Source organism: Primulina eburnea, unplaced genomic scaffold (assembly GCF_022965805.1).
Source record: "Primulina eburnea isolate SZY01 unplaced genomic scaffold, ASM2296580v1 ctg1096_ERROPOS100000, whole genome shotgun sequence".
NCBI classification, from domain to species: domain Eukaryota; kingdom Viridiplantae; phylum Streptophyta; class Magnoliopsida; order Lamiales; family Gesneriaceae; genus Primulina; species Primulina eburnea.
This window is the reverse complement of record NW_027330642.1, coordinates 88,921-100,000: the sequence shown is the minus strand read 5'-3', so window position 1 is coordinate 100,000 and position 11,080 is coordinate 88,921.

Below are 11,080 nucleotides of genomic sequence, written 5' to 3'. Positions count from 1 at the left end.
ATCAAATACAAGAATTGTACTGACCCACTTCAGCTTGGACTTAACACTGCCAAAAACTGAAACTCTTAGTATAACAGAATGATCTCAGTGCTTAACTGATCTTAGCACTATCGAATTTCAACGATTGTTACAACTTGCTTGTAAGCTCAAATTTTAGCCTTAACTGCTACGAATAAATCAAGTAAGGAGTGAGCTGAGATTTTTACAGAGTAATAGCAAGCTTTTGAATAGTAATCACTTCGTTGTTGTCTTCAGCTGTTCTTCCGTCATATTTATAAACTTCCAACAGTAACTTGAGATGAATTTGAATCTTTGTATCCGTTGAATTCTTCTTGATTATTCCTTGGGCATTGTTTACATAATTTATTGTGATGCGGCGTCTTAATTGTTTTCGCCAAAATGCGTTGTTCCAAGCTGTATTGAATGAAGTGCGTCGTTCCACATTCAGTTGCAATCAGCTATGTTCTTTCCTGAAGCATGTTCAATTGAGGAGTGCTTGCAAACTGATTGAATATATCAACTGATAAGTTTCGAACTGATCAGTCAGTTGTTTTCAGTTATTAAGTCCAATGGATGAGTTTGCTCGATCAGTTGGTTCGTATTTTCAGTTGGTTGATTTTGTCAAACTCCATATTTTAGTTTCCAACAAATTTCCCCTTTATGGTATTTGACAAAATTAAGTAAATAATATCTGAACGTCTGAACTCATTGTAGATAAAATAAGAAATTGAATTTCTTGAACTGAAGGAAGTCTTGATTTAATAACAACTGAATATAATAATCTGATTAACTGTTTTTTATCAAGATGATTTCTTCTGTTGTTTCTCAATATGCTCTCTGATCTTTGATTTCTTCCTCCTTTTTATCAAACAATTCCATCTTCTCAGATAATTTGCGAACGTCATTCGAAAGAATTTTGACATCTGTGGAGATACTCGAGACAGCAGTTTGTAAACAGGTTTGCAGTAATTCCATCTTATTAGAAACAGAGGTTTCCAATCGTTGAACTCGTTGACTAACTAAATCCTGAGTTGTAAATAGGCTTTGAGCTAGACCTTCTTCATTTCATCTACAGTTTGGGTAAGAGACTCCATGTTTGCTTGGATCGCTTGGAGGAACAATAGAGTCTGATGAAGCCAAAATTGGTACCTCTTGAGGATGATCTTGGGGATCTATTGGCACATCAGTTGAAATAGCTTGGTCCAGCAGATGAATCTGGCTGAACTGGTGCTTCTGAAGAGATAGGAACCTCTGGATTGATTTGATCAACGAGGTGATCATTTTTATCAGAGAGAGGTTCATTTAGTTGGGGATTCTTTGCACCACTGCTTGAATGATTTCATCAATTTTGCGAGGATAATTCTGCTTCAGTGTACATTTGATGTTCAAGTAGGTGATTGAGTCTTATCTTGAACTGGCTCTTCAGTTGGAATAGTAGTGTGTTCTGAGGATGCCTTTTTCTCCTGAGAGGGAGGTTCTTCAATTATTTCCTCCTCATCATCGTCTGACTCTCCGTTATGAAGAACTAACTCTTGATCCATTTCCCAAAACTTTATCCTAGATAGCAAACCAATCAGATCGGTGTCTAGCTGAGTAACTACCGCTTGATCAGCATAGGCAGTAGGGTTTGTTGGAACGTAGTTAGCCCTCAATTTTTCAATGATTTGTGCTAACTTCTTGGCTCTCATCTGATCAAAGAAATATGTTTTTCCTTCCATAGCTTGAGCAATGGTGGCTGCTTTGACTATCTTGAGGACAAAAGTCTCTAGTTTGATAAATTTTTTTAACTGAGATTTCTTTCTCAGTTGCTTGGCAAAAGTATGAGTGCGATAGGCTGTCCAAGCATCATAGATTTGAAGTTTCGATGCAGCAAAATTATTAACTTCATCCCAAACAAGATCAATGTGTGTTTGAATCGGATTGGATGGCCTGGGCTCTTCAATCAGTTTGCCCTTGCCTTTATCAGAGCTGAGAATGTGTGGAATTTCCAGACCAGTTCTGGTAGTATCCATCCGTTCAATAATATTGATGCCTTTGGGTCAGGCACGTGCCAGAGCAGCAGGATGAAGAATATAACCAAAGGAGCTTTGATCCTAACTGCTTCTTTCTTTTCACCCACTGATTTTTCTGGTGGGATAATCTTCAGAGGAACTGCTTCAATTGGCTGCTGAGCATCTGAAGCTATTGGTTTTGTCAGTAGGAATGGATTCCTCTGTAGTGTTGGTTTAATTCCTTGGGTTCTCGGTTTCTTGGCAATCTTTGTGGAAGGAGTTTTCTTTGAATCGGATTCTCTCACAATAATTCCTTTTTGCTGATACCAGTTGAGCCAATGTCTTGGCCTTTTTCACTGATTTAGGGCAGCTTGTGTAGTCCCAATCTCCTGTTTTACCTTTACAAACTGAGCAGGAGAGATGTCCAATTTGGTCTTGAGTGGCATAGTATTCTTCGCATTGAAGACCTTTGAATTTTGATGATTTTTCTGAATCATCTGCCACTAACCCTTTTACTCTCAGAAGATAGCTCAGTTGTACTGCAAGCCTTGGACTGTTTGGATGATATAAACATATTCTTTAAAATATTGAATATAAAATGTTTCCAGTTGAATTTACGTTCAGCCATAATGACAGAAATGACTTGAAATTTTTCCAATGTAAGTGCAGCAAAAGATCCAGCTTTCGCCAAAATCCCTTTGGCGACTATATCAGCAAGTAACTGAACTTCGTGCTTCAGTTCCTTCTTTGGGTCGGAAACATGGATTTTCCGTCCTTCAGCAGAAAGTGAGGTTTGCATCTTTTCAATGTCAGATGCATTAACATCAGAGAAATGTGCTAGTCCATCAGATGTTAAAGAAAAGATTTCTCCAAAGGAATCTTCAGAAATGGTCAGCAGCTGACCATTGATAGTAAAAGCGATGTTTACATCAGAATTGATCGTACCGTTAGAGTAGATTTCCTGAAGTTCTTTTGGGTAGATCTCTTGTGATGATTGACCAAAGAATGTCCTTAACCCAGAAGTTTCGAGTTTTGAAAGACGTTCTTGACATTAGTGTTGCCGAAAGATAGAATTGATCCATAGTTTATATCCATTGCATTCAGCATGTAAGCGGGAATTATATTCGCCATTTTGATAGATAAAATGATCTGTAATTTGTAAACGAGAGCTCTGGAATTAGTATGCGTAAGAAGAAAAACTGAATTGAAGCGGCTTAGTGTAGTTGTTCGTGAATGTTTAAATTCGGGACACGTGTCAGTCCATTAAAAATTTTGTAAAAATGTGTGTATGTGTGCTATAAGCGTGTGTACAATTTAAATGGTTCAAATGCTTCCACGTTTTCAAAATGAGATTCATCATTAGATAGTAGACAGTCACGTCACTTGATTTGTAATATAATTCGTTTTAATTAGTTAACTTATATGAGAAGATTAGCGAAATTCCCAACTGAACGATCAGTTGTAAAACTGTATCCTTTCAGTTGAGAGTTTACTATCATTTGTTTTCTCAGTTAACTTCTTAAAACCATTATTCCCCCTTAATTAGTGCATAAATTAAAGCGAATAAATTTAAAAATCAGAAATATTATCGTTTTGCTGAAACGTTGACGACTCTTCAGCTTCCTTGATATTCTGCTATAAATACACATAACACGGTTAGTTTTAGTCATATTGGTGAAAAATATTCAAGACTAAAGAATGGCAGATGCGAGTAGCTCGAGTGCTTCGTCAGTTTCTCTGGAAGCTAGGAAGACTGCCATAGAAGACGAAGTCTTCTATAAGAGTCTTCCCTACTGGGAAGGTTACAGAAGCTGGAGTTCCTGTATAATTCTGGAGAGGCTACTACTCCAAACTGATGGCAGAGTTGAGAGAAGTGCGGGAGCATTTGCACATTGCTGTGTGGGTGGACGTTTTTAAGGAAGGTCTTATCCATCAGCTGATGCTTCAAAAAGAACTGGATCTCCTTAATCGCATAGCTTCTTCTCATAACTTTTGCAAAACATCTTCCTTAGCTCTATCTGTTTGGTTGAGAATGTGGATAGATGATATAGAGGAAAAATATGAAAATGTAATCCAGGCAAATATTTACGGATGAATAAAACATTTATTTTGGTTTAATTTTTTTTTTCTTTTTCCTGCAAGTAATGGTTATTGTGATCACAAACAGATGAACTGATGATTTGTTAATCGTTAAGTAATAAATTTCAAACTGATATCAGTTGATAATGAACAACTGATAGTTAAGAAGTCTCGGTAAATGAGAAGAACGTTTTGGTTGACTTGAGTCTCTTCAGCTTCTTCAACATTTAAATTTCATCTATTTATAAATAAGATGATAGAATGTGAGACAATGGCAGTTCAATATGCCGGATTCAAGTGATTCTGATGCGTGCAGCAGTACGCACGTTCATGTTACTGAACAATCGAATCCTCGTTTACAAGAGATGAAGAGAAAGATGGAAGAATATTTTTTAAAAAGGTGATGTCAACATGGTTTAAGATTCATGAGTTGCAGCGGGGTAAGTAGAAGTGGTGTTGTTCCTACTCGTGCTCAAGCAGCAAGAGCAAGAAAATACATGCAGCATTTTGAAGTTAGGCATGTTACAGATTTGATTGAGGACAATTGTCTGTTGGAAGCAATGTTATGGAAGGAGTGGCATGTGGTTGATAAGATTTCTAAAACTAGGGCATTTTCTAGAATTCGAATTTATGAGATGAATGATTGGGTTAGAGAATGGCTAGATTCGGTTGGTTCTATGATTTCTGCTGTAAACTGGGAGCGGTGGTTTTCTTAATGAATTGTTATTTTCAATTTGTTGTGTTCTTATTTTCTGCAAATAATTCTGTTAGTAAAGTAACATTATTAATAATTTTAAGACAAATCAATTAAACCAAGAATATTGCGAAAGTAAGAAAAACTTAGTCTCGGGTAATGGTTTGGTGAAGATGTCAGCTGCTTGTTGTTCAGTTGATATATACTCCCGTCTAATGTTCTTCTTCAAAGCATGATCTCTGATGAAGTGGTGTCTAACATCTATATGCTTTGTCCTTGAGTGAAGAACTGAATTATAGGTGATGACAATTGTACTCGTGTTGTCACAAAATATGGGCGAATTATTAGTAATTTCTCCATAATCTTTCAGTTGTTGCTGGATCCAGATCAGTTGTCCACAGCAACTACCAGCAGCAAGGTATTCTGCTTCAGTTGTTGAAGTAGCTATAGATGTCTGCTTCTTGCTGAACCAAGAGATCAGTCTGTCTCCTAGAAATTGACAAGATCCACTTGTGCTTTTGCGATCAAGCTTACATCCTGCATAATCTGCATCTGAATATCCAACTAAATTGGAAGTAGAGTCTTTAGAATACCATAACCCAACATTTTGTGTACCCTTAAGGTATCTTAAAATTCTTTTAGCAGCTGTAAAATGTGATTGCTTAGGATTTGCTTGAAATCTAGCACACATGCAAACAACAAATACAATATTTGGGCGACTGGCGGTTAGGTATAACAATGACCCAATTAAACCTCGATATAATATCGCCTCAACTGATATTCCCCCTGGATCAGTGTCCAATTTTACTGATGTGCTCATGGGAGTATTTGCAGCTGAACATGATTCCATGTCAAATTTCTTCAGCAGCTCCTTTATATATTTATTATGACTGATGAATATGCCAGTTTCCAGTTGATTCACTTGCAGTCCAAGGAAGAATGTCAGTTCACCCATCATGCTCATTTCGAACATTTCCTGCATCAACTTAGCAAATTTCTCGCATATTTTGGGGTTAGTTGACCCGAATATGATATCATCAACATAAATTTGAACTAATAAAATGTGATTATTCTTAGTAAATTTGAACAAGGTCTTATCAACTGATCCAACATAAAAATCATGATCAGTTAGAAATTTTGAAAGAGTTTCGTACCAAGCTCTGGGATCTTGTTGAAGACCATATAATGCTTTGTTCAAATGATATACATGATCAGGAAATATGTGATTTATAAAACCTGGGGGTTGTTCAACATATACTTCTTCTTGCAACTGGCCATTTAGGAATGCACTTTTTACGTCCATCTGAAAGACCTTGAAATTCTTGTATGATGCATAAGCAAAAAACATTCTAATTGCTTCCAGTCTTGCAACTGGAGCATATGTCTCATCATAGTCAATTCCTTCTTCTTGCCTGTATCCTTGTGCTACTAATCTTGCTTTGTTGCGTCTAACTGAACCATCTTCGTTCAGTTTGTTCCTGAAAACCCATTTTGTACCTATGAAAGATTTTGAAATTGGTCTTGGAACTAAGTTCCAGACATTGTTATGAGTAAACTGAGTTAGCTCTTCTTGCATTGCATTTACCCAGTTAGGATCAGCAAGAGCTTCATCAGTTATCTTTGGTTCCAGTTGTGAAACAAAAGCTGAATGGATAAATAAGTTTAGCATTTGATTTCGAGTTCTTACTGGATCTGATGGATTTCCTATTACCAGTTCAGGTGGATGTGATTTTTTCCATCTGTACTCAGTATTTGTTGTCTCAGAAATTTCTTCAGTTGGTAACTGAACACAATTTTCTGCTTCAGTTGTTGCTTCGTCAACTGGTATTTGAGTGTTATCATTATGCTCTGTTAACTGATCATCTCTGACGACTTCATGTGCATCTGATTGATCCAGTACTTCTGGTTCATGTGTTTGAGATATGTTTTGATTATTATGACATTCCTTTGTGTCATCATTTTCCAGACTGATATCTGTAAATCGATCAACTAGCTCAACTTGATCAGTTGGCTTATTAGTTAGTTCGATTTCATCGAAATCAACATGAGCTGATTCTTCTACATTTAAGGTTTTCTTGTTGAAGACTCTATAAGCTATACTAACTGATGAGTATCCAAGAAATATTCCCTCAGCAGATTTAGCATAAAATTTTTTTAAATAATTTTTGCCATTATCAAGGATAAAACATCTACACCCGAATATTTTGAAATAAATGATTATACTTTTCCTTCCATGCCAGATCTCATATAGTGTTTTCATATGATTCTTGTTAATCATTGATTTGTTCTGAGTATAACACGCAGTGTTTACTGCTTCTGCCCAAAATATTTGAGAAATACCAGAATCAACAAGCATTGTTCTAGAAGCTTCTTTAAGGGTCCGATTTCTTCTCTCAGCTACACCATTTTGCTGACAGGATCGGTTAACGTATCAAGAGTGTTTAGAAGGGGGGGTTGAATAAACACTCTCAATTAAAATTGATCTTTTAAAATTTTGAGTTCAATAATATAATTGTGTGCTTGTCACAATTATATTACCTACATTCACACACATAATATAATTTGGTACCCATATCTATTTGGGTCCTGAACTGATTAGTCCCTTAGGAACCCATACTAGGATTAGTCTAACATTCCAGTAGCTGTATTCCAAATAGTTTTTCTCGGCTTTTGTGTGCTTGTGTAGTGTACGGATGATACAGTATGAGTTTTAGCTTTATTCAACTGATTGTTCAGTCTATATCTCTTCTGAACTGGCTTGCAGTTATAGTAATTGGAATAGCCATTTGAATAGCTTTTGTAAAAGGTTTTGGTGACTGACTGCATGAATCAGTTACCACTTTTGGGCTATAACCAATACCATATCTTTTGCCCTTGTTCATACTTTCAGTTGGCTTTTCAACCAGTTTTCTTGGCTCTGATTGTTCTTGTACCATAACTGATTTGACAAAGTGAATGTATTTCCCTTTGCTCATATTCAGTTTTGGTTGAGTATCATTGGTTGACATTTCATCTTGGTTACAGAACCCCGAACCAGTTTTATCAGTTACTGATTTTTTGGAGTTCTGTATATCAGTCAATGCAATAGATGATTTGTTCCATGACTGAATAAGCTCAGTCTGTTTTGTGTTCTCAAGCATCAACTTCTGTATTAATGACTGATTTTTGTTTCTTTCTGCTTTTAGCTCAACAATTTCCCTTTTTAGACTCAAAATTTCAACTGATTCATCAGTTTTGGTTTTATTGTCTGTGGGATCAGTTTGCTTTGCTTTGAGTTTTTTAAATGATGATGCAAGTTTCTGATACTCATCTACCATGTCATGTAATGTGAAAATGAGTTCTTCTCGTGTCAAATCAATTGAACTGAAATCAAATACATGTTGGCTAGATGACTCTTCTGCTGCATCATTAGCCATCAAGCACTTTACTTCCTCATCATCACTAGAACTGCATGAGCTTTCTGGTTCCGATTCTTCACTGTCAGTTTCTGCCCATTTTGATTTGTTTTCTTCAGCTAAGAGTACTTCGTGTTTCTTTCTGAAGAAATTTTTATCTTCCTTGGATCTTTTTTTGTGTAATATTATTTCTTTCTTCTATCAGTTGACCCTTGAATATCCTTCTTAGGTTTAGGACAATCAGCAATAAAGTGGCCTGATTTGCCACAGTTGTAGCATGCATTTGATTCATCCTTGGAGTTGTTTCTATGATATTGTTTCTGGAAGTTCCCTTGGTTTTTTCTCATGCACTTTCCAAATTTATTGATGAACAGTGACATAGCATCGTTACTCAACTGATCAGCAGCTTTTTCAACTGAACTGATTTGTTCAGTTCTGACAGCGGCTAGAGCAGTTGTGGCTGCAGAAGTAGATTGTTCTCCTTCTCTGGTCTGCAGCTCAAATTCATAGGCTTTTAAATCAGCAAATAGATCATGGAGTTCGATTTGGTTCAGATCTTTGGACTCCCTCATTGCCATGGTCTTGACATCCCATTCTTTGGGAAGACCTCTCATTACCTTTAGTACAATTTCTTTGTTGGTATACACTTTTCCAAGTGCATTTAGCTCATTGATGATACTACTTACTCTTTCATCATACTCGTGCATCGATTCTCCTGCTTTCATTTCGATGTTATCAAACTTTTGCACAGCAATAGAAAGTTTATTTTCTTTGGTTTGATCATTTCCTTCACACAGCTGGATCAGCTTTTCCCAAATTTCTTTGGCTGTTTTACACATCTTTATTTTGCTGAAAGTTACTTTGTCCAATGTTTTGTACAGAATGTCTTTAGCAACATTGTCAAGATTTGCTTTTCTTTTGTCTTCAGTTGTCCATTCATCTCTGTGCTTTTCTATTCTTTGTGGTGTGATGGCAACTACTGTATTTGCTTTAAAATCTTCATGGGTCCATCAGTTATGACATACCACATGTCATCATCTTGTGCTGCTAAATGAGCTTGCATTCTAATTTTTCAATCATCGAATTCTTCTCTGAAGAACATAGGAATTTTGTTGAATGAATTCATGCTAACAAGTTTATATATCAAAAGTATTCAAGAACAAGATTCAACCGCTCTGATACCACTTGATAGGATCGGTTAACGTATCAAGAGTGTTTAGAAGGGGGGGTTGAATAAACACTCTCAATTAAAATTGATCTTTTAAAATTTTGAGTTCAATTTGGTGACAAACTGATTCTCGGAATCTTGTTGATCAATATCAATCAGTTAAACTGAATCAGTTGTGGAAGGTAACTGACTGAAAGATAGAATACAAAATTAAAATGCGCAAGGGTTGTTTCTGGATGTTCGGAGATTTCAATTACTCCTACGTCACCCCTTATATCACAAGGATATGATATCCACTAAAAGAATTTGATCAAATACAAGAATTGTACTGACCCACTTCAGCTTGGACTTAACACTGCCAAAAACTGAAACTCTTAGTATAACAGAATGATCTCAGTGCTTAACTGATCTTAGCACTATCGAATTTCAACGATTGTTACAACTTGCTTGTAAGCTCAAATTTTAGCCTTAACTGCTACGAATAAATCAAGTAAGGAGTGAGCTGAGATTTTTACATAGTAACAACAAGCTTTTGAATAGTAATCACTTCGGTAATAGGTAATACAGTTCTATTTATCACTCGACAGAGGGAATAGAAAATATTGTGAGTTCTTGGTTAATAAATATAGTGTGATTTAATTAAATGTTAGTCAATGTTAATTTAGCATAGGGGAAACTCGACGAAATCATATCTCTAGATTGCTTCACTCATTGAATTTCTACTGTGCGCTAGAATTACAGGGTTTGTTATTTTATTTGAATTGATTACAAACCAACTATTTGATTTGTCTAAATAAAGTTGAACTATGTAAATTATGGTAATTAATATACAATTTTAAATAATTACTCTTCGTGGGATCGATATATGTACTCAAACAAGTACTAAAACTTGACACCGTACACTTGCGGTAGTGAAAATACGCAACAAATGCCTTAGTTGCACATGATTTAAGGTTGATAAGAATGGATTTTTGCATAATATATGATAGAGGTGGATTTTACGTGTTTTTCGTACCATGTTATGTCGCATTGTGTTGCATTTATCATCTAGACTTCATGCATTGTGTGTTATTTTAGAGTAATTTATATCTTCGTGTTGCTCATGTGTTTAGTTGACGAAAATGCAGGAGATTCGTGAAAAATTGAAAATCAAAGCAGGAAATTCGAGAGACATGCGCCCGGGCGCACATTCATGCCCGCTCGGGCGTGCCCAAGAACAGAAAAAAGATGATTTTGCGAAGACCAAGTTTCCGCCCGGGCGCCCCAAAGAAAAATAAAAAGGCAAGATCTGCGAGAGTTATCCGCCCGGGCGGAAACTTACATCCGCCCGGGCGCATTCGTATTTTTTGAAAAAATAATGGACGATTTCTTCCCTTAATTCTGAAGAGGGAAGATATGGTAGGGGGAGAGGCACGAATTCAGAGATTATTCTAGAGCTGCCACAAGTTTGGATAGCACTTTTGCGCTTGGATTGAAGAATCGAATTTTTCCGGGCGTCGTCTTCACGTTTTTCGTCAATTCTCGTATTTCTAACTTTGTTTGCAACTTTTAAACTTTGTTTTGTTTATTTTGATCATGAATTCGAGTAGCTAAACTTCAATATTTGTTGGGATTCAAGGGGATCCTACCCCAAACTTTGATTTGAATTAATTTTTATTCGATTGTTGCGTGATTCTTGATTATACTATTATTTTATTGTGTCATTAAAGCGTAGCTAACTTTAACGACGTTTTCATATCACGAGTGAGTTCGA